At 50.1% G+C, this 24,596-nt stretch overlaps 1 long non-coding RNA gene across 1 annotated transcript; it reads left to right on the top strand.

Moving 5' to 3' along the window:
* The first annotated feature begins 2,203 nt into the window (after positions 1–2,203).
* LOC121140663 lies at positions 2,204–3,424 on the top strand. Its single transcript, XR_005877588.1, has 2 exons — positions 2,204–2,340; positions 3,020–3,424. It is a non-coding gene; the product is annotated as an uncharacterized LOC121140663 (long non-coding RNA).
* The last annotated feature ends 21,172 nt before the right edge of the window (positions 3,425–24,596 follow it).

The raw sequence follows: 24,596 nt of genomic DNA, 5'->3' as shown, positions 1-24,596 counted from the left end.
AGGACCCCCGCCTCCGCTTGTCCCTCTGGGTTGTAAATCTCCTTTGGGCTGAGAGTTTGGTGTCTGGGTGTGTCATGTACTGACTCCAAGGGCGCTGACCTCCCTTGCAGGTGGGGTAGGTGGGATGTTGTTAGTGGTATTGGTGAGAACAGTGGGAATGTGTTGTGTTTGTATTGCTAGTGCTGTTGGTGGTGATGTGTTGTGTTATCACTGATGGGGTACATTGTTAATATCGTTGTTGGGCTATTGTTGATGGTATTGGTGAAGATATTGGTGTGCTGGCAGTGGTGGTAGTATTACTGTCAATACTGCTGTGGCTTGTGTGTGAGCCTGTACAATGCTCAAGGATGGTAGTAACTAAGGAGACTTCACTCCGTGAGGCAAGAGCCCTGAGATCCTCCCACATCCAGGATCATCCACAAGTTGAGGGGAGAGGCCTGAGGCACACCCTGGGGAGTATCTTATGGAAGAAGTCATTTCATTCAGTACCAACTATTGAACACACACAGGAAAGATTCATTATGGGAGCAAGATGGCACTTAATAAAATATTAGCTTGCAACCATGTAGATGAGATGGGAGCCAAGATGGTCATGGGACAGAGGGAGTAAAGCTAATCCATGAGCCGGAATTGTGTAGAGGCTTTATCCCTCTAAGCCTGGCTGCTCAGTCTGCCCAGCCCTGTTATCTGATTTTGTTCTGGTTAGGACCCTGGATCCATGCTTCAGCCTCCTTCCCAGGGTTCCTGGTTGGACAGGAAAGGAAAGAGGTTAGGCCACTTGTGTGGGCTGATCCTGTGGAGCCTCCCCCTGCACATCACCACAGGCCCCTCCCCCTGTCCTGACCCACAACAGGGTGGAGTGGTGACCTCTTGCCTATACAGGCAGCTGCGGGCAATGGTTGGTGTCAGTGAGCTACTTCTGTAGACGCTGCTGGAGCTGGAAGAGAGTACATGAGTGTGTCTAGTCCAGTGCCCTGCTGTCCGGGGCACCCTGCTCTGTTTGAGTGCCTCCACAGTGCTCCATCATCCCCTTCTTGTTTTCAGCTCTAGTCTGGATGTCTGGTGTTTCACAAATGTCACCATGTCATTATTGTATCCATTTAAGGCAGTGGTTCTCAACCTGTGGATCGCGACAGATTTGGATTGAATGACCATTTCACAGGAGTCACCTAAGACCTTCGGAAAACACAGGTATTTATATTATGATTCATAACAGTAGCAAATTTACAGTTGTGAAGTAGCCACCAAAGTAATTTCATGACTGGGGCTCACCACAACATGAGGAACTGTATTAAAGGGTCACAGCATTAGGAAGGTTGAGAAACACTGATTTAAGGTCTCACTCTGTTGCTCAGGGGTTACTACTCTGGGAGAAGTCCATGGTGCTCAACCAGACTCAGTAAGGAACTGCTGGCCAGGGACCAGGCAGCAATTTTTCCATCCCATAGCTCCACAGCCAAGTTCATACCACAGCCAGTCATACCAAGTTCACAGCATGATCATACTCCAGTCTACATCACTACTCAGAGGCTAACATCTGCCCACCTCTGGCTGGCCAGGGGCCTTTCTTCCTGTCCTCCCTTCTGAGGGGGTGACTCAGAGTGCCACCTTTACTATCCAGTCCTATCCCAGAATCCAAACAAAGCAGGGTATCCAAGGGACCCTGAGTTCTATGACCAGAGTATCTGGGACATCAGCCTTCTTCCCTCACAGGCATTCAGGGTACAGAATTTCTCTAGGCTGGAGTGTGGCTGTCGTTTGCCCACCAGTCCGTGTTAGGGTGAACATCTTCCAGTCTACTGACTTTTAATGGCAGCACTTGGAGGTCCTTGTTCAGTGCAAGGTAACTCCCTAATAGGGTCCCAGCTACCTTGTCCGTCACTCAAAGGTGGTGGCTGCCCCACTTCTGTCCCCAACATGCAGGACTTTGCTTGCCCTTTTCTTCTATCTCACGGGCATTTTCTTCAGATATCTTGCATGGGCCTCCACCTTCTCGGTGCCCCGTCATCCTGCTCACCAGCCTACTCCATGCTAAGCAGATGCTTTGGGCGTCAGCTTCTGCTGAGGGTGTGCCCTTCCCATGGCAAGGAGACACAGATTTCCACTAATGGAGACACCCTTGACCCATGGATTGGCTGTTTCCAGTGCTGGTGGGAGGGTGTATCTGCAGGGTGTAACATCGCATCATGCTATCTTTCAGCAAGACGATTCTAGGTAACAGGAAGCCAACGGGTGGCCATTGGCAGACTGCTCCAGAAGAGTAGCTAATGGTGTCCTTAGAAAGAAGCGAGAGTGAGAAGAGGAGGAAGCTTGGGCTGTGGAGAAAGGCGCTCGTGTTTGGTGAGTGCTCTGCGCTCTTCCTCCTTGGAAACACTCTAGAGCAGCAGCTCTCAGCCTGTAGGTCTTGGCCCCTATAGGGGTTGTCTTAGTTGCGGTTTCTATTGCTGTGAAGAAACACCATGACTGTGGCAATCATTATAAAGAAAAAAACGTCTAATTGGGGTGGCTTGCATCTTCAGAGGTTTAGTCCATGATCACGGTGCAGTATGGTGGTGTGCAGGCAGACATGGTGCTGGAGTAGGAGCAGAGAGTGCTCATTTTAACCCCAGCAGGCAATATGGTTTGAGACAATGGGTGTGGCTTGAGCATATTTGAGACCTCAAAGCCTTCCTCCATAGTGATACACTTCCTCCAATAAGGCCACACCCACTCTAACAAAGCCACACCTCCTAATAGTGTCGTTCCCTTTGAGGGCCATTTTCTTTCAAACTACCACAGGGTGTGAATGACCCTTCCACAGGGTCACCTAAGACCATCAGAAAACACCAATATTTACATTACAATTCCTAATGGAGGCAAAAATTACAGTTATAAAGTAGCAGTGAAAATAATTTTATAGTTGGGGATTACCACAACATGAGGAACTGTATTAAAGGGTCACAGCATTAGGAAGTCTGAGAACCACTGCTTCTAGAGCCTGCATGGACTTGAGGCAAAAATCTGATGTGGTTTCACCCAGGTCCTGACAGAGGCTGAGACAGCTGCATCGAATGGGCCAGGCAAAGGGACGAGGTTTCTACACTTCACTCAGATGGCACAGCACTCGCAGCAGAGAGCTGTGGTACATGGTGTGTACGCATCTTCAGACAGGTGCAGCTCACGATGTGCCGTAGACTCAAGACACCCACCATGTCAGCGAGTGACCCAGAGCTATGAAGACATTTTGAGGATTTTCTAGAAGAACCACCAAGTTTTGGAGTGAGGTGTGAGCTCATCTTTGGTTACTGTGGACAGGCACTGATAATTCCTCCTTTGCAGATGCTAGCAGTGTTGCCACGCTGTTCCTGGGAGAGCCCTTCCTTTCTCTATTAAAGAGCATTAGTGCCTTGTCACAAATAATTGACTGTCTGTGCAGACCTCTATAGCTCTCTGTGTCCTCTGTTCTTGCCCCTCTGATCTGGGGGCGTGTCTAGATTCTCCTGTCCTGATTGCTTCTGTGACCCTGTAGCCCCCACAGTTTGCATGCCTGCGGAGCCAGCATCATGTGGGTGATGTCAGGGTCTGCCGACAGCCTGAGCATTATCTGGGCCCCCTTAGACCCATAGCTTCCAAGATTTGTAAGTTGCCTGATGACTGAACCTGGGAAAATACTTCCTAGGCAGCTCCATGTGACAGGGTGATCTGGAGGTAGCCCTCTTTTCAAAGAAAAGTCTTTAAAAATGAGTTCATAGTGCTCTGCCATGGAACATGTGGGTCTACCTGGTTCCTGGGATGTCCTCAAAGCATATTTACTGTTGTCCTGAGGCAAAATCTTTGCCCCCACCCCAACGCTGAGAATCGGATTTAGAGCTACGCAAGCACTTTCTCACTGAGCTATAGTCCCAACCCTTGGGTTCTTTTTCATGGAAAAATAAAAGGCAAGCATGCCTTCCTTAACCCCACTTCCACACAGACTTTTCTGACTAAATCGGAAGTTTTCCAAGTCTGTTTCTTCCCCCTGATTCTTCCTGTGAAGCCGGTGTCCAGAAATGAGCGTGGCACAGCTGGAGTGCCGCACTGCCCAGACATTTCCTCTGCAGAGAAGCCTTTCGCCTTTGGACTTACCCTCTCACAGCGTTGCAGGATGTGGGTGACATGCACACTTTGTCAGAGTATAATAGGAGTGGCCTCCAGCCTGGTCCTGATAGTGTCCTTGTCCGCGGCAGGAGCCTCCTGAGCACAGTGTTCACTGGTCACATTTCTGTAGGCGTTCTGCTCTGAGCTCTCACCAGGACTGCCCCTGAGCTCTGCTTACAGCATTCCAGGTCTTCTCTAGCCCACACCCCAAACACTTCCACATTTCTCCCACAAACCAGTTCCAAAGGCCTGAGCACCGTGTGGTTGGGTTTATTGTAAGAACAGCCCCACTTTTCAGGCAGTGATTACTGTAACTGTCAGACTTTGGTCACCATGACCAAAATACCAGACCTGCACAATACAAGGGAGGAAAGATTTATCTGGACTCAAGGTTTTGGAGGACTCATTCCATCATGGTAGGAAGACAAGACAGGGCAGCTTACACCATGCAGGGAGAAAATAGGAAGGGACGGGAAGGAGCCAGGATCCCCAAGGACCAGCCTCTAGCGATCTACTTCATTTAACTAGCTCCACCTTCTAAAGTTTCAAGAACTGACTAAAACATCTCCAGCTGGGGACCTGGGCTTTATAGTACATAACCCTGTGGGGCGATAGTTCACATTTAAAGCATAAGAGAGGGTCTTAAAGCGGGAAAAAATTTAGGTCATTCTAGACTTTCTGCATAGCTCAGCAAGTTTTACAAAGAGGCCATTGGTATTTTGATTGGTATCATGTTAGATCTATATACCAACTTAGAGGATAATTTACATCTTAACACTATTGAGTTTTTCATGACCTTTGCCCTGCTTATCTGTCTTCTTTAGTTTCTCTCAATTACCACAGCACTGTTGAACACATTTGTTCAATTTATTTCCATGTGTCTTTCTTTCTGGTGTTAATTAGGACTTTATTTTTTTATTTTTTCTGATTTTTTTCTATTAGCTTATATAATAGAGTTGAATTTTTGTCTGTTTGTTTCTCTCTAAAGTCTCACCAATTCATTTATTAATTCTGGTGGTGATTTTGTGGATTCTTTAGTCCCTTTCCCCAGAACTTATTTTTTAAACAATTTTTATTATAGTTCATTTATTTGTGTATTTGTGTGGGTGGGCATGTCATGATGTCCATGTGGACATCAGATGATAACTTTCAGGAGGTAGCGCTCCCTCTGTTCATCATATGGGTTCCAGGGAACTCAGGTCCTCCGGCTTGGCAGCAAATGCTTTTACTTGAGTCATTGTGCCGCTTCCCCAAACTTATTTGCTTAAAACATTAGCTGTTGACTATGTTGTTGTGTCCTAGGATCCATGACAATATGTAGCTCAACTGACCTCTGTTTCAAGGTTATCATCTATGGACCATCTACGGGTGGAGTCCAGATCTCATCCAAAGAGTTCTCTGGAGGGACAAAACCCAAGGAAGTGGTGTTCTGTGGATGGACCAGTGAGGGTCAGTGTCCCCAGGGATGGCAAGAGGCCAGAGACAGAGGGGGTATAGAAGTAAGAGTCAACAGTTGGCTTGTTGGGTAGGACAGGACATCGTGGGGGCCCTGGAGAACAAAGTACCAGATGTGATCTGTGTCTGTGTTACGGTGACTGTCATGAAGGAAGTGACCTCAGGGCAGCAGCAAGGACAGAGAAGGGCTCTGAGTAGCAGGGTAGTTGGGCGGGGCCTGTATCTATGGTATGTCCACCTGTACTTCTCCATTCCTGGATGTATATGAGTGTCCGTGTGCCCCTCAGATTCCCAGAGCCCCTGTTCCAGGGTCCTTGCAGGCACCAAAGCCCTCTTGTGCTCAAGCGCTTCCTGTAAAATCACATGTAGAGCCTACATACACCTCCATCATTCTAGACTTTTCCACAGACCATACTAGAAGAAGATGTAAACAGTTGGTACACTGACCTGTTTAGGGAATAACAAGAGCCATCTGTATTCATTGAGCAGACAGAATTTAAAGGTAGTTTTGATAGTTAATGGACTCTGCAGACGCAGAATCCTCAGGCACACACACATCTGCCCATTTCCATCCATACGAGTGTCTTCATCTTGAACTCTAACTCAACAGCCCGGGACTATTCTAGGCCCTTTACTTCCTTCTCTAGCACTTGAACCCCAGGCTTCTTGTCCTTAGATGCTTGATTATTGGTCATCCCTTATATCTGCTCCTTTCCACCACAGCCCTCCCTTCACCCTGGCTCAGCTCTCCTCACCTAACCCAACCTCTGTTGTGTTCCCCAGACTCGTATCTGGGGCTGGCAGAGCAGGGATACCGTAAGTCACAGTCAGTTGGCTTTTGTGCCTACGGCCAAACAAATGTCCCTAGACTCCAGCTACCTGTGTTTAGTTTACTTTCTTGGTTCCTCACCAGCCCTCCCTGAACTGTGTCGGCGTAGATGTCCTGTGTGTGGCTTTCGAGGAACATGCACTTTGTAAGAGTCTGTATCTGTGAATTTGCCTTCCTGTTAAAGTGTGTTGGGGACCCCCAAGTCAATGCCTGCTGTACTTTGTGGCCATTTACAGACAAATGTAGTCACTAGAGGTATGCTCCCCGGAGAGGTGAGCAGGCCACACTCTGAGTGACAAGAGTCTTATTGGAGGTTGTTTGTGCCACATTTTCACTCTGCTATCTAGTGCCCCTCTGTGTTAGGCAGCTGCCTGTCACTTATTGGAAAACTTGTAGGTTGCAGAGGTTTGTTCATGTGTGTTGAACTGCTGGCTATGGACACAGTGTTAACTAACCAGAACTGCACATTCCATCTTTGCTTAAAAAGAGCCAAGCACAACAAGGGGCGTGAGATAGGACCCAGAGGTCCATGAGCGCCTGACCCTGTGCAAGCCAAGGAGTGGCACAGAATTTGCTGGATGGCGGCATCCACAGAGGCCTACAACAGAAGCAGCTCCCTCAGTGACCATCCTCTGTGGGCTTTACGCTTCCTTGAGGCTTTGGGCTGGCGCTGGAAACTCGCTCACCCAACTCTTGTGATGAAGTCCATGGGTGACTGCGCCCCAATGGGTGGTCTAGGCACAGTGTGCATTTCCCCATCCTTTCACAATAGTGAACGCTTGGGTTCCTGGCAAGGTCTCCTGAGCTTGAGTTCCACAGTAGGATTTTGAAATCTGAGGGTTCACAGACACCCAGCTTCTTGAGCCACAGCCTGCCTCCATGGCTTACTGCCTGTAGCCAGATGGCCTGGGCCTCCAGGGTCTGCCAGCCCCAGATAGGATCTGAGCACGGCTGTCTGTTCTCTTGAGGGCACAGTGTATCCGTGGGGAAAATCTGTTGCGGGAAACTCTTCACCAGTGAGTGACCCAGTAGTTCTCTTTTGGGTTTTTTCTGACTTTTTTTCCTTTCCTTGTAGTGAGACATCAACCCCGCCCACACCTGTAGCGCTGACCATGCTTGTGAGGACATGATGGGGAGTGAATTTAGGTCTGGGGTCCGGGCAGGTGGCTCTCTCTTGCGTCTGTCCGGTTGGGTCACAGGGAGCAGCCTGAGTGGATCCTTAGAGCGTGAGCTTGTGGCCGCCATCTGCTTCTTATGTCAGTGACTTTTCCCCGAAATGAATTTAACATTTGAACCCAGCCCCGTGAATCCTTATCCGTGCCCCGCATTTCCTCTTTAAAAAATTGTTTATTTATGTATTGTGACTACTATTGATAGTAGTAGTAGGTGTGTGTGTGCGTGTGTGTGTGCAGGTGTGTGTATACGTGTGTGCATGTGTGTGTGTGCATGTGTGTGTATACGTGTGTGCATGGGTGTATATGCGTGTGTGCATGTGTGTGCATGTGTGTATATGCGTGTGTGTGCATGTGTGTGTGTGTGTGCATGTGTATGTGCATGCTGATGTGCGCAAGTGCATGGCTGAGTGCTGGCATGTGCTGTCATGGTGCCCATGTGAAGGTCATAGGACAGTTTTCAGAATTCTCCCCTTCTCCTGTGGGTTATGGGGACTGAACTCAGTGGTCACACTTGTATGACATCTTGCTAGGATTTCTTTTTTTAAAGAAAGAGACAGGATTACAGGATCCAAGGATGGCCTTGAACTTGATATGTAGTTGAGAGTGACCTTGAAACTCTGATTGTCCTGCCTTCACCTCCTGTATGCTGAGATTACCAGTATGTGCCACTGTGCCTGGTTTTATGCTGTGCTTGGGTTGAGCCTGTGGTTTTAGATACATTAGGCAAGCATCCTTTCTACTGTGTTACATCCCCAACCCTGGCTTTTCCCATCAATTTCCAAAACTTCTAACATGTTCTCATTATAGATCTTGGCACTCAGTCTGAGAAAGGATACAGCTATATATTTTTATCCATATAATAATTCAATTTATTTTCATACCTAGTTTTTGCTATAAAAAATATCAAGGTCTGGAGAGATGGCTCAATGAATAAAGTGCTTGCTGAGCAACAGTGGAAACCAGAGTCCAGATTGCCAGAATCCATGTAAGAGCCAGACAGGTGTGTCAGGCAGGGTGGTGGTGGCACATGCCTTTAGACCCAGCACTTGGGAGGCAGAGACAGTCAGATCTCTGTGAGTTCAAAGCTACCCTAGTCTATAGAGTGAGTTCCAGGACAGGCTCCAAAGCTGCATAGAAACCCTGTCTCAAAAAGAAAGAAAGGAAGGAAGGAAGGAAGGAAGGAAGGAAGGGAGGAAGGAAGGAAGGAAGTTGGAAATCAGGGGATAGAGTGATGTGTCAGCAGTTAAAAACACCTGCTGCTCTTCTAGAAGCCCTGGGTTTGTTTCCCAGGATCCACATGGGGGCTCACAACTGTCTGTAGCTCCAGTTATAAAGAATCCAACTTTCTCTTCTGGCCTCTTCAGGCATTCCATACACGTGGTGCGTAGACATGCATGCGGGTAAAACACCCACACACATGATCTAGGAATAAATAAATATAGAGGAAAGGAACTGGAGGCCAACTGGCTGCATGGTGAACCTCTTTCTCAAAGGAGAGACAGGGCCAGCGAGGTGGCTCTGGAAGTTGGTGCGCATGGCGCAAGGAGGGAACTGACTTCCACAGGTTGTCCTCTGACCCCCACACATCTACTGTGGCATGTGCGCCCCCACACACTCCCAACCTCATACAGATAGCAAATATGTATAGCACTTTAAAGAAGCCTGTGATATACACACAGAGCCAGACACGTGTGGGAAAGTGTGAACACATGTCCGCATACATGTCTGCTGTGTGCCTCAGCTGTGTGTCATTGTCTTACAAGTGCCCTACAAATGCTTTGACATCAGGGCACATTATGGCTGGAAGGATTATGTCCCTCCAGAAGTCACATTGGAACTTAACCTACAGTCACAAGGATTCTGTCCGTGTATAGATTCTTTCTGTACAGAAAGCCTTAAGGGAGAGAGTGGCCTCCCCTCTACCATGTGAAGCAGCAATCAGGTACCACGGGCACAGGAGGCATCAGACAAGAAGTGTGCCAGTGCCAGGTTCTACAGCTGTGAGGAACATGTGATGTTTAGTTGGAACTTGCCTACCTGTGGTATTTAGTGATAGCAACAGAGGCTGAGCTAAGGGTCATCTTGTCTCCTCAACAGGGTAGGCATGGCCACCACCTTCTTGGAGAGCTGCCAGGCAGGGTTTTCTGAACTGACAGAACACTGGGACATACATGTTAGGTGGCTGTCCTGAGTGCTGTGACAGAGAGGGTGGGGACAGTCTGGTCTGGGCAACTCTGGTGGCTGAGAGAAGAATAAGAAATGGGTGGTGCCGGGCGGTGGTGGCGCACGCCTTTAATCCCAGCACTCGGGAGGCAGAGGCAGGCGGATCTCTGTGAGTTTGAGGCCGGGCTGGACTGATAGCCTCCGAAACAATACAGAGAAACCCTGTCTCGTAAAAACCAAAAAAAAAAAAAAAAAAAAAAAAAAAAAAAAGAAAGAAAGAAAAAAGAAATGGGTGGTGAGTTGGCTTAGCAGGCAAAGGTCCTGACAACTTGAGTTTTATCCCCAGGACTCACATGGTGGAAGGAGAGATCCAACTCCCAGAAGTGTCTCCTCTGGCCTCCACACGCACACATATAACTTTAAAATTATAGGAAGTAGCCGGGTGGTGGTGGTGCACGCCTTTAATCCCAGCACTCAGGAGGCAGAGGCAGGCGGATCTCTGTGAGTTCGAGGCCGGGCTGGACCGATAGCCTCCAAAACAATACAGAGAAACCCTGTCGCGTAAAAACCAAAAAAAAAAAAAAAATTATAGGAAGTAGAAATTCTTGTCATGACTTCTAGTCCTAGCCACTCCTCTCCAGCCTCAGTTTCCCCATATGTCCTTCCCAGGCACTCAGACCACTTGGAGAGGGCAGAGCTCTCTGTGACCTTTCCTCTACAGTAGGGCTTGTGCCACAAACCCTCCTTCTGCCAGCATTGCCATGAGGCCATACACCCAGCGGGCTCAACCTGACATGGTTAGAGATGGGCAGACAGCGGGCCCTTAGGTGGAGAAGCCACTGTACCTCAGGAGAGGACAAGGGCAACCTTTTGTGTGCTCTGCCCAGGTGTGCCTGCTGGCAGGAGTCTGGACCCACTATCTGTGGGACTGTTCCCTCCAGCAGGACAGCCAGGTTGTAGGAGGGAGAAACTGGGGAGCGTCTGACTGCTCTTTGGTGGCTTCTGCCTGGCACAGGAATGGGAAGCTGTGCTGTAAAGGAAACTGTCCTTAGCTCTGGGCAGTGTCAGCCACAGGTGTGGCAGGAAAGGGGTCCGGCCTTCCTGATGTTCAGTGGCTCCCACGGAAGCAAGTGTGCATATGTGACAGTTATGTAAGCACTGATGAATGAAGCTGCTCGCTCATGCTGCATGTGTGCAGACAGACCACGCGCAGTTTCATATTTTAAATATTTCATTTGTTGGTTTGTGTGTGTGTGTGTGTATGACTTTATGTGTTCTGCATGTGAGTAGATGAATGTGGGGGCCATAAAGTGTCATAGTCTCTGGAGCTGGCAGTACAGGCAATTGATAGCCCCTGATGGGAACCAAACCTGGATCCTCTGTAAGAGCAGTGCGCACTCTTAACTTCTGAACCATCTCTTCAACCCCAATACGTTCATCCTTGCATTGGTGCACATTAGCTTTTTGGAAAGAGTTTGCTGGGTAGCTCAGGTTGTTTTTTTTAACTCATTGCCTCAGACTCCCAGGAGTTACAGGCTTGGGCCATCATGCCCAGTTTGCTGATGTATTTTTGCAGAGATGTACTTATGCATATTTGGCCAGCTGCCATATATGTGTTGGATACATGTTCTGTGTGGGCATTGTATGGGTTTGCTTGTACATGTGATTGTGTATACACATCAGTGCAGATTTATACATGTGTGAACCTGTGACTTTACTCCATGTACATGTTCTAACATGTGTCTACTTCTCTGCACATGTGTCATGTGTAAGCATGTATGCTTGTGGGGGTATACCCACGTGTGCATTCATGTACATATGCGTTTCAGCATGTTCCATATTTGTACATTTAGTTGCTATGTGAGTGTGGACAGGTATGCCACATGTGAGAATGTATATGCATATGTATGTGTGTGCATAGGTGTGTGTGTGTGTGTGTGTGTGTGTGAGTTCACCATGGTAGACCTCTGACTGGGATGCTAGTAGGAACCTGAACTCAGTGCCATTGCCCTGCCTCTGGACTCCTCAGCAGGCTCTGTGTGCCTAGACTCCAGTGCCCCTCTGAATTTAACCTTCACCAGCCAGGGCCATCAGAGGCCTGTGCGACCTGGTGTAAATACAGCAATCCACACTTCAGATAAATACAAGATGCATCAAAAGATTTAAGGCACCTGTTGTGTATTTAAAAGAATTATATCTTGTTTATGGTTTGGTATAAAATGCGCAGCTGATTTATATAGTGGCTGGTCCATCGCTGAGGAAATCTCATTTCAATCATAAATGGCAGGGTTTGATTTAAGAATTCATTCTTTAATGGGTCTGCAATGTTCAAATTTAAACCCATTCAATTCATCAGCCAAATATTCAATATGGGCACAGGGAACTCATTTAGGCAAACAGAGACTTTTAATATAAATTTTCCGGGAGATTTCTCCATCGATTCCGCAGTTTAGTGCAAAATGATTTGTGCGATACATTCTTGGGGATCAATGCTGCCGGTCAATGGCTCCTATAAAACTGCCTCCCCCACATGCGGGTCAAGGAACTTTGGCTTCCAGGGAGTAGCTCTGGGGCTTCATGTGGCACCCACGGACACAGTGCACCCAGGCTTGCACTGAGATCTTGAATGGGCGCTTCTTACCCCTCCAGTTGATTTGTTGTCCAAGTAGCCAGAGACTCTGAGACTGGGGGCTGGTTCCTCCCATGGCCCTTATTCTGCAGCTGATGGGATGTTTTCCAGCAGAGCCCATCTGTGTCTCAGGACCCAGTGGGGGACTTGAGAGATAAGTGCCCTGGCTTCATATGTGCCAGGGGTTACATTGGGGGGAGTCCTATTAGCTTTCCTGGTCACGATTAGCTGTGGGCTAGTAACGGAAGGGTCTTTGGGTAACTGCCTCTAGTAAAGGAAGGGTCTTTGGGTAACTGCCTCTATCTAGTAAAGGAAGGGCCTTTGGGTAACTGCCTCTAGTAACGGAAGGGTCTTTGGGTAACTGCCTCTGTGGCTGTCTCCATGCCCAAGCACTTGTCTCTGGGATAGATGGGGGTTGAAGTGTTCTCAGCTGTGGAAACCTGGAGCCTCCTGGGGAGGGGGCAGACTGATTGCTGAAGGCCAAAGCATCACATATGATGGAAGAGTTGGGTCCCGACACTCAGGGGTTTCTAATGGTCCAGCGAACAGGACTCCACATTCCTCGAATCCCAGTTCATGTTGTACTCTAAAGAGCAAGCTGAACACGAGGAGGAAGGGCCATGCCAAGGCTGGCACAGGGTCACACCATGAGAGTAGGGGTCATCCTATGCCCCTGGTTTCGGTGGCAGGTACAAGTGTGTACCCATGTGAGTCTGAGAATCTACCCTGTACTTGTGCAAGTGTATGTTTTCTTTCTGGAGTTGAGGGATCAAGATGAATTAGGATAGTTCATGGACTCCATTCTGTAACCACAGGTGAGGCTCCAGGGATGTGCCCAAGGTCCCTGGGCAAGGGCCAAGGCCATGTACTCAGGCCTTTTTCCCTGCGGCTGGGAGGAGCTAGGCTATACCCGTGGGCATCATGCAGTGATAAGGAAGAAATCACAGGCCATTTCTTCTGCAGTACCCTCAAGCAAGGGGCGGGGTCCCTGAGCCTTGGAAGCCTGAAGGACATCTGGTTTGTTCCCTCCACCTCCCTGATGCTGCTGCAGGGCCCGGGAGCAGGAGGGCGTCTGGAGCCCGGGCTAGAGGTGGTGGTGGTGGTCAAATGGGCCACAGAGTTCGGCAGGCCAGTCCACTTAGCACTGACGGGGCCAGTCATGTTTCCTCCTCCCTGCCAAAGAGCTGCTGCCAACTCAGATCAGGATAAATCGGTCAAGTGACCCTGCTGACTTGGTAACCACAGCTCTTAAGTTGGGAGCACTTCCCAGGCCATCACTGTGCCAGCACAACCCACACCCCAATCCCACCCTGGCCCCGTAGGCTGCCCCAACACCTGACCTGCAAGGAGTGGCTGGCCATCTGAATGAGGGTGGTTGTCACCCTGGGGATGGGATTTCAGGCCCCAGAGTTATGGTTAGGAAGGCTGGTGGGACGCTCAGCACCAAAGATCTGAGGTCATGGGTGATCTCAGGGAAGCCACAGTGGGTGTGGCTAAGCCACCTGCCTTGTTGGAACACAAGGCTGAGGGAAGGTTGAGGTGCTGTGTGGGAGTCCAGGCCCCAGGTTCTACGTCCAGGAGGCCAACGCCTGCCTTGGGTACAGCATCACTCCCCTGAGCTCCAAGAGGCCTGGAGCAGGTGTTCTGAGTCCCACAGTGCTTCTGCTCCAGGAAGCAAAGCCTTGACCGTCAGGGGTAGGACCATTCACTTCTCCAGAAGGAGGTGGCCACCACACCCAGCTACTCTGAGGCCAAGTGATGCCTGCTCCTGGTGCCTTGTCCCTGTGTCCTAAGCCTGCTGCTTCCTCAGCCAGCCTGGTGCACAAGGACCCTCCAGGAATGAAGAGCGGAGCCCATATTGATTTCATTTCCAAATTATTAATCAAATCCACAGCTCAATAGAAATATTGTATTGTTCAGCTTGGGCAGATCTGAATGGCTCTCCCTCGGGCAAGGAGCAGGGGCCGGTGAAGGACAGAGGGTGATAAATGGGGATGAGGCCACTGGGTGCTGGCAGAGGAACAGCTTCTCCCCTGTCCCTGCCTTCTCGTGGCTTTCCTACCTGCCCAGAGTGCTAGGAGGCCTGGGAAGTGGGTATAGATGGTGCTGCTAGGCCAGCAGGGGCTTCAGCAGCCTTCTATGATGGGAGTTGGCGGAAGGGTCAGGCTCAAGGGCTTAGCTGAGCAGCCTTTTGGCCTAGTCTGAAGTTGGAACCATCACATCTGTTCTCATGGGGCCCAAGGGTTTCCTGTGGCCCTCCTCACCTGTGACCACTCTTTACTCCCTCCAGTGAGAAAGGGCAGGATCCTGGGACTCACACACAGAACTAAAACCCTTCCCACACTGATGCCTGCAGGGAAAAAGGGCATCTAACAGGCCATGGTTCTCTGGGAAGGAAAGGACCAGGTGGACCATTGAAGAAATTCCACATTTGCATCTGAGGTTGAGCATGGGGCCTGGGGCAGGGGCAGGTGGAAGCGGCAAGTAGGGGTATAAGAAAGATCAAGGGGGCAGCAGAGCTCCGAGGCGGTGCCGCCAGGAGGCAGAGGAACAAAGGTGCACTCGTCTTGCTTAGGCCCTGATCTGAGCACACTAATTATGTACAGATAAGACACCCAAGAAGGTCACCTGCTGGGGTGACTGGCTGAGGACTGCGTGGGCACTCAGGTACATGGTGTTCTTCTTTGCCCCAAAATACACCCTGGAGCAGAGAACAGAAGGGAGTTAGGATCAGGGCCAGGGTGTCCATTTGTGTCTACTGGAATGGGCTTCTCTGGGGTGGAATCAGGAAGTGGGGAGACAGGGGTCCTGGGTGTCCCATGGAGAGGGTTCCCTATAAAAAGGCGTTCCCATGTGAACCAGTCCGTGTGGCTGAATAATCTGAGCATTTGGCAAAAGAAGACAAGTGCCAGGCAGTGGTGGTGCAGCCTTTAATGCCAGCACTTGGGAGGCAAAGGCAGGGGGATCTCTGTGAGTTCGAGGCCAACCTGGTCTACAAGGTGAACTCCAGGACAGTTAAGGCTGTTACACAGAGAAACCGTGTCTCAGAAAATGAGGAGGAGGAGGAAGAAGAAGAGGAAGAAAGAGGAGGAGGGAGCAGCAGGGCGGGGGCCATATGGAGAACTGGAGACTCCTGGACCTCTAGGGGAGTATTGGCCATGGGCCCTACTCTCTCCATGAAATACATATGGTGTCCCCCTAACAGGGTCCCTCACTAAGCCCCTTTTACCCACAGGCCCTCCATGCTTCTGTCACGAGTCTTTTCCCTTTCTTATCTTAGAGCCCCTGGTCTTGGTCCTTTCTGTACTGTCCCTTGACAGTTGCCTCTCCAGGAGACCCTCTGGGGAGCCTGCTTAAGCAACTGCCAGAGGGCATGGGAGTGTGGGAGGGCACACAGCTGCTGAGCTTGGATGGCAGAGCTGCCTTGGGCTCAGGTGCCAGCAGGCTCTCATTCTGGTTCCAGCGCAGTTCTTAGACAAGTGCTTAGTTTGGACTTAGGTGTCTCATGGTCAGTGCAGCTCTTGGCCACTCTTACTAATCAAGACAGAAGTCACCCTGGGTCCCTAAGGTGGGTCTGTCTCTGAGGTGTGGAAAATCTTCTTGAGTACTTCTATCCACACCCCAATACCCGGAGTGCAGTGGTGAATCACATGGTAGCTCCCAGAGTCTAACTTGGCTTTGAACACAGAAGGGGCTTGGGCTGTGTGCTGGTCAGTAGGCAGTGAATGGGCCCTGCTGATTGGGCCTTTCCTTGCTTCATACCCAGCAGGCCAGGGAGGCTGAAGCCAATAGAAGTGGGCTGGTGACTGCAAGGATCCAGTCATATCCATCCATCCATCCATCCATCCATCCATCCATCCATCCATCCATCTATCTATCTATCTATTTATCTTTCTATCACTAGTGTAGCTTTGGCTGTAGACCAGGCTGGTCTTGAACTCACAGAGATCTGCCTGCCATCGTATCTAGCCCAAAAGGCATTGGGTCTTCTTTTTGTTGTTATTTTTGTTTGTTTGTTTGTTTTGTTTGCTCTGTTTTTCTTTGTTTGAGACAGGGTTTCTCTGTATAGTTTTGGTTATCCTGGAACTCACTCTGTAGACCAGGTTGGCCTTGAACTATTTTTGGTTTTTCAAGACAGGTTTTCTTTGTGTAGCCTTGGCTATCCTAGAACTCGCTCTGTAAACCAGGCTGTCTTTGATCTCACAGAGATCCCCCTGCCTCTGTCTCTTGAGTGCTGGAATTAAAGGCCTGTGCCACCACCACCCAGCTCTGGGCTATGTCTTAACACAACCAGACAGTATTCCAAGTATTGCTTCAAAATGACTGTCACGTTGAGAACAGGTGCCAGTGGGCTCCTCATGCCTTCCCAAGTCTGGCCACTCTCATAAACATTCAGTATGTGGCTCCCCTTCCTCAAGGCTTCCAAAGGCATGCATACTGACCAGTGAGTGTGGCAACTCTTTAAGGAGTCCCTCTGAGAGGGTGCTGCGCTCACAGGGGTGGAGTACTGTGCATGATGGACACCCCAGGCTCCCACTTTGTTAGTATGGGATCAGGCAAAAGCCGTTGTCCCCGTGGCCTGAAGCTATTGCAGAGGCCCACTCTTGGGTGACTAAAGAGCCAGGGAGCAGGAGACAGCCTAGCTCTCTGTGTCCTGTGTGCCACTAGATGGAAGCTGCTACTTCCTGGGAGTCAGGGAGAGGGGAAGATGGCGTCAGGCCTCTAAAGGCAGGAACCCGGTCCGTCTGGGCCCTCAGACTTCCCACACTGTATTAATTACTTTTTCTTGTCACTGTTAGCAAATACTTGACAAGGAAGCAAATTAAAGGAGGAAGGATTTCTTTGGGCTCACTAGGAGGGTCTGGTCCATCATGTCAGGGAAGGCATGGTGGAGTTCCTGGTGTTGGAGTATGTGACTAGACTCCTCTTCTGGTCAAGGAGCAGAGACCTAGGGCTAGAGTGAGGCAGCCTATACTCCAGAAGTCCCCTCCCCATGACCCAATTCCTCCAACTTCCTCCAGCAAGGCCTCCAAGTTCCACAACCTCCCCAGTCAGCACCATGCCCTGGGGACCAAATACTCAAACCCATGAGCCTGTGGAGGACATTCATATCTGTAGAGCAACATACATCTATTCCTGTATGCCGGGAGTACTACTCGAGTCTCTCTTCCCTGGTGACGGAAGCGGAGTAGGGATGGAGGAGGAACCGCAAGAGCCTCCCTCCAGAAGCAACTTCAGCATCCCAGGGGACCTTTAGGGTCTGTGCATCTGTCAGATGGCTGCCTGGTTGGTGAGGTCCTGTTGGAGAGCGGGGCCAGGGACTGTGGGAAGGGGTGAGTCAGACTGCAGAGAGCCTCGGGTGCCTGTGATCACAGCCCTGGTGTTGTCTTGTAGACTGTCCACTGGACTATATTCCTGCCCCCCATCTATCCTGGGCATAGACAGTCCTGTAGAGGTGCTTTTATCACAAAGGGTGGCCTTGAGACCTTTGAGGTGCCCCACATCCACTGCCATGATGCCCTACAAGGGGTCTCCTTGCTCAGTCTGGCCTCCCTGTTTGCAGCTACAAGAGGAGGGGCAGCCTGATGACTCGGACTGGTGGCCTGAGATAATTCACTTTCTCCCCCAGTGTTGAAACGAGTCAATTTTTCAAACCACATTTGCTCTCTTATTGTTTATTTTCGGGCAGCAGCAGCAATTTTCGAGGCGGCTGCCACTGCCCACCACGGCTATCTTGTGGGTCACCTGTCATTCCAGAAGGTCAGCCGCTCATTCAGAGTTCCATCATTCTTCCCATAAGCAGGCAAATACCATTTCATCTCCACAGCCCTCGCTAGGCTAGAGAACCCCCCCCCCCACCTCTTTCCTGGCCTGGGATTGACAGCATTCTGTTGTGCCCTGCCCCACAACCACTTAAGAGGTTTCTGTTCCGGCCTTACTGAGAGGCGGGGCTCTGGACTCAGCTCCCGAAGGCCCTCCTGTCCCTACCTTTTAGGGTGGAATTATCTAATTACGATTGTCCTGCATGACTGGGCTCAGCCACCATGGCTAGGATGCTACCCTCCACTATTCCCTGCCTGAGGTGGGCCTGGGCCTAGGCCTGGTGTGGAACCACACTCCACCCTCGCATCGCCCTGGCCTCTCACTCAGGGATCAGCTTACCTGACAAACCATTTCTTTCCATTGGGCATTTTGAGCTGATGGCTTTCAGGCCAGACCCCATTAGCAGAGCTGCTGAATTCTGGGTTACCCCCAGGAGGTCTCTGTGTCCTACCTACCATCCCTCATGCCCTAACTCTGGGTGGCCAGGGACTTGGGCCCTTCTGCACAGTTTAGCCCAATCCTAACCTGCACTTTGGGGGAATCTCTGCACCCATTGACAGACAGGGAACAGAGGGCAGCTGGGGACGCTTTGCCCAGCTGGTTCCGGGTTTGATTATGGGGGTGGCATAAGGGTCTCTCATCCCTCCTTCCAGGCGGTCATCTGAAGGGCAGCTGAGTCCCTGAGCCTGAGTTTGTGCCCACCTTTCTGAGAGCTCCTAGCATCCTGTATGTGTTGTCACAAGATGTGAAAATGCAGCATTTCAGAAACTGGGCAGGAGGGGGGCCATAGAGCAAGTAGCCTGGGCCCACTGTGGTCACAGCCAGATGACTAACCATGCACCCCCCACCATTGATTCATGTCCAGATCACACTGGTGTGGCTTCCCGGGGTACCTGTGGATCTCAAGATCTGGGGAAGACAAATGACTCAAGGATTGCTTATGGCTGTCTTAGGACAGGGTGTCTTGGTTACGTATAGGGCAGCTGATTCCAGGGCCACCCCTGTGTGACCCAGGAGGATGGGGCTAGGAGCACATGATCCCTACTGGCCAGAGCACTCTAACACTAACCCTGAGGCAATGTGCTCATCTTGCCTGCTCTGGGCCTGTCCAGACTCTTAAGAGGACTTAAGAGTTCCAGGGTCAGGAAAGCCTATTGCCCACCCACATCCAGGGTCTAGCCTCCAGGTGAGGACAGAGGTGCGTGTGGCCTGAGTGGGAACGGGGTGTGTGTGTGCACAGTGGGAGACAGTGTGTGAAGGAGCCAGAGAGGCGAGAGCGTATGGGGTCAGCTATTTATTTATTTATCTACTTATTTATTTGTTTTTCGAGACAGGGTTTCTCTGTATTGTTTTGGAGGCTGCCCTGGAACTTGCTCAGTAGACCAGGCTGGCCTCGAACTCACAGAGATCCACCTGTCTCTGCCCTCCGAGTGGCTGGGATTAAAAGCGTGCACCACCAACACCTGACTTGGGGTCAGCTGTATCAGGAGGGAAGAAACATGGCCAAAACCATTTGCTATTCAGGCTTTTACTCCTAAGGATCAGCATTCAAGATCATTGGCCCCAGGAAGGATGTGTACAGATGGATCTCTCTCTCTCTCTCTCTCTCTCTCTCTCTCTCTCTCTCTCTCTCTGTCTCTCTGTCTCTCTCTCCTTTCTCTCTTTCTCTCTCTCTCTCTCCTCTCTCCTCTCTCTTTCTCTTTCTCTCTCTTTCTCTGTCTCTCTCTCACCTCTCTCACTGTGTGTGTGGCATGACGTTTGTGTGTCTGCATTTCATGTGTGTTATCTGAGGCAAGGAAGTTGGGCGGAAGCAGAGGTGAAACGGGGAGGGGGTATCCCAGTTTTTATCCAGGCTGAGGTAAAGGGGTCCTTCTTTCAAACATGGGGCCATTGTACAAATCTTCCTCAGTTGACCACAGGTGCTGATCTAGGCAGTCCGTCTAGCTGGCTCAGCCAGACACCCCCAAACCGAGCTGTTTCGTCTCCCACTCTTTCCAAGGCTGTGAAGCCTGAGATCACTCACTTGGCACCTCATCTGGTCAGTGAAATGCTTAGAATATCTTTCTGGTCCTGTTATGGGAGAGATCAAGCATGAAATTCATTCTCTTGTGGGCTCCTAGTTGGCTGGCCCATCCCCATGGGGTGGCATTTCCAGAACATTGTTGTCCCTTGATGGGGCTCAAGGATGGAATGAGTCAGGAGGTCTGGCTCGGCACACCCGGGTTTGCTGTGTGCGGCGTCTGGCTGTTCTCTGCTGACTTCCTCCACTGGTCTATGGGTCCTTGTTTGTGGAGCCCTGACCTCTTCCTAGGTAACACCAGGTTCTGCTTTGTGTGGTCCTCACTTGTTCACCTCTAACAGACTGGATACGCTCAGCCTTGCAGGGGCCTAAGACCTGACCCCCATATGACTGCAGGCCATGAGAGGAGGGACTGAGTGATCAAATCAGGGTTAATTAGAAGGCAGATGGTATTCAGCTAGGATGGTGCCTGGGTAGCAGAGGCTCCTCAGGAAATCCACAGGAAAAAGTCCTCTGTCCTAGAGGAAAGGGGAAGCTTCCTGGTATTCATCAAAGGCTGCCCCCAGACTTCTCCATACCCATATAATAGCTCCCAGACCAGACCGCTGCTTGAAGTAGACCATAAGCTCTGCAGAATAAGTATTTGGCTATCTCCCTATCCATCCACTCATCCATCCACCATCCATTTATCTACTTATTCATTCACCAATCTGTGCAACCAAGATCTACCCATCTACCTCTCCATCCATCCATCCATCCACTCATCCAACTATCTGCCCCATCTATTTATCCATATACCCACTCATTATCCAACAATAATCCACTCATCTATATACCTACCCATCCATCTACTCCATTCATCCATTTACTCACCCACCCATCTATCTACCCACCTACTCATTCATCCATCCACCTATTAATCCAATAATCCATCAGCCATCTATCCACCTACTATCCACCAACCAACTCCATCTATCAATCCATCTACCTATCCATCCATCATCAATTCATCTATCCCATCTATCCACCCACCCATTCATCTACCCATCCATCTACTGATCTACCCACCCATCCATATATTTATTATTCACTCACATAGCCACTCATCCATCCATCATCTACTCATTTGTCCCATCTGTCCTGTAATCTACTCATTCACCTACCCACCTACACATTCATCTATCAATTATTCATCTATCTATCCACAATCCACTGATCTTGTATCCATCTTCCACCCATCTATTCTCTCATTCATCCATCACATGCATATATACGCCCATTCAACATCCATCCACAGCATCCATTTGTGCACCTAACCTCTCAGCCACTCATTTACATATCCACAAACTCATCCTTTCACTCACCCACCCATCTACACCTTCATCTACTCAACCATCCACCCACCCACCCACCCACCCACCCACCCACCCACCCATCCATCCATCCATCCATCCATCCATCCATCCATCCATCCATCCATCATAACCAGCCATCTACCTATGGACCCACTCACCTTTCCATCCACCCAGCCACCCACCTACCCATCTATTCATCCACCCAGCCACCCACCTATCCATCTATCTATCCACCCAGCCACCCACCTATCCATTCATAGATCCGCAAACATCTACAGGACACCAGTGAGATTAGGTTATCATCTTGGAGATGGCTAAGGGGCTTATGCCAAGGTCTCAGTGCTACAGGGAACCCCACTTCTGCATGCAGATGACAACATGGTGTAAAGCAGGTCAGCAACAAGGTTGTGTCTAGAAAGTTCACCATGGGCTTACTGGGGCCTAACTTAGGGACTCCTTGGCATATTTGCTCTGATGCTGCTCCAAGAAAGAGCCTCAGTCTCCCTGGTAGCCTTCCTTGCCTCATTCCCTACTGTTTGGTAGCCTCAGTCTCCCTGGTAGCCTTCCTTGCCTCATTCCCTACTGTTTGGTAGCTGTCTCACCCCAACTCCTGCCTTCTTGCAATAAATGTCCAGCGGGCGTAGATGGAGCTGAGTAAGGGGATGCTGCCCCCAGACCTCCTTTCAAGACCCCCAGAGGGTGGGAATATCCTGTGGTTACCTGGAACCCACTCCATTCCACCTCTGCACAGAAGGACACCCATCTCTGTTTCCAGTCTTTGTCTGCTCCTGCCCAGTGCCAGGCAGGTTTGCTGCAGCCGCTCAGTCCCAGCCTTGGAATGGTCCAGGCAGGTTTGTAAACAGCCTGTGGCCCAGGGAGAGATGGAGGCCGCAGCATGGGTGGGGAGGAGAGGCAAGCAGCCCGCATACACCCCTGCACATGCATGCCGCAGTGAGAAGGAAAGATAACTGATGGGCCGTATTTTAAGGCATATTAACCCAATTACAAGTATATTTTTACAATCGTGGCTCGGGCATTCATCACGCCACGTTTATTAGCCCCGAGCCGGGCTGTGTCAAATGAAGGCTGTGAAACAGGAGTGTTTCATTATGCTCTGCCTGCACTGGCTCCATCCCGTGACTCCTAAACCGCATGATTTTATCAAAATCTTCGGAAATTGAAGCAATCACTAAAAGGTGTCGGGGAATTAAAATGTTCTGTCTTGGTGAAAGAGATACACTTCTTGTAACATATATCAGTAGCTCTTTTTTTTTTTTAAAGACACATTACTATGCAGAGAAAAGGCGTCAAACGCAGGAGGGGGGCTTCCAGAAGGATCTGCAACAGCAATTCTTCATGCTTAAAAATTGTCCTCTGAGGGACATACTGCCAGTGAGAGCTTTCTTTCTCTCTCTCTCTCTCTCTCTCTCTCTCTCTCTCTCTCTCTCTCTCTCTCTCTCTCTCTCTCCCTCCCTCTCTGTTTTTTCAATTTTCTTTTCATCCTTATTGTTTGCTTCTGGGGTGGGGGGTCTGACAATCTCTGTTCTGGCAAAATGCATTTCAACCGGCCAGGAGTGGGGTCCCACCATCTGCACCCCTTTAGGGGAGGAAGCTGTCAGACTATGTGTCTGTGTCTGTCTGTCCCAGTCTTTCTAACCACTGATGGTCTGTGGTCTAGCTTCCCTGCCCTCAGGCTGAGAGCTGTGGGTGTCACAGCCTGGCCTAGAGCCCTACAAATACCACCCAACTGTTACCTTTCCACCCCACTGCAGCATGCATGCATGGGGGTGCATGCTGGGCTGTGCTCACTGCTCTGTGGGGGTATTTGGGGTGCAGCATAGCAGATCTCTCAAACGGCACCTTCTAGATCCATAGGGCTGTACCACTCAGCCTTTGGCTTCCCACAACTGGCCTATGACAAAACTTCACCAACTTCTCCCATCACCTCTGAAGCCACCTGGGGTACTGACAGCAGGAGCATACATGCCGGGTGTGGCTTCTGCAGCTGCAATGACCCCACAGTTCATGGTTTGTCATCTCCCTGACAACGTTCAGGGTCACCTAAGTTTGCTGCTGTTAGGTGGGTACCGAGGGAGGGTCATCTTGGGCAGTTCAAGAGGAGGGAGCCTGCAGCACCTCTGTTACTCGAGGATCTGGGGACCGCGTCAGCTCAGTTTCTGTGTTCCGAAACCGCTGGTTTCTGCATGAGCATGAGGGATCTCCCAGGGCAAGTGTTTGTGGTGAGCAGGTAGGAGGGTTTTAGGATGGGGCTGACAGGGATCCGGGTAGCCCTCAGCTTGACTCTGCCAGGTCAGCTGTGTCACACAAGTTGGGTCAGCTGGACTTGGAGCCTGGGAAGGACAATGGGAGCGAGGAGGGACTCGGGAGCCTGTGATCCTAGTGTGGGTGGCTCAGGCCTTGCTGGAAGTGTCTGATTGGAGTTGAATGTTGTTGAGGGTTAGGAGCCTCAGGCTGGGGCTGCTGGACAGTCCCCGGGGGCAGAGCTCTGTCTGTGAGCCCCACACATGCCTCTCACTCTAAGGGGCTCTGTCCTTGTCCTCCTATTCCCATTTCCCGGCTCCGTCAGTCTGTCTTGTGATAAGGTTTCATTTTAGAAACACGGAGGCAAATAACATGTCCATGATAGATGAATTAACCAACCATTGCATCTGTCATGGAATACTACACAGCAGTAGAAAGGGAGAAATCTTAGCTATCCTAAGAGTCATGTCAGGCAGTGAAAGCCTGAAGGCCTCATTTCTATGGGTTTTTGTCTGCAACACAATTTTACTTTGTTTTTAATATTTATCTCTGTGTGTGTGTATGTGTGTGTGCACATCTCTGTGTGTATGTATGTGTGTGTGTGTGCACACGCAGTCACGCCACCGTGTGTGTGCTGAGGTTGGAGTCTGTTCTCTCATTCTACCATGTGAGTTCTGGGGAATGAATTCAGGTCATCAGGTTTGTCAGCAAGAGCCTTTACCTGCCGAGGCATCTTGCCAGCCTAGAATGATTTTTTTCCAAAATGTTT

Source organism: Mesocricetus auratus, unplaced genomic scaffold (assembly GCF_017639785.1).
Source record: "Mesocricetus auratus isolate SY011 unplaced genomic scaffold, BCM_Maur_2.0 Super-Scaffold_100006, whole genome shotgun sequence".
NCBI lineage: Eukaryota > Metazoa > Chordata > Mammalia > Rodentia > Cricetidae > Mesocricetus > Mesocricetus auratus.
Note: the sequence above shows the minus strand (reverse complement) of the source record. Positions and strands in the feature narration are given on the sequence as shown.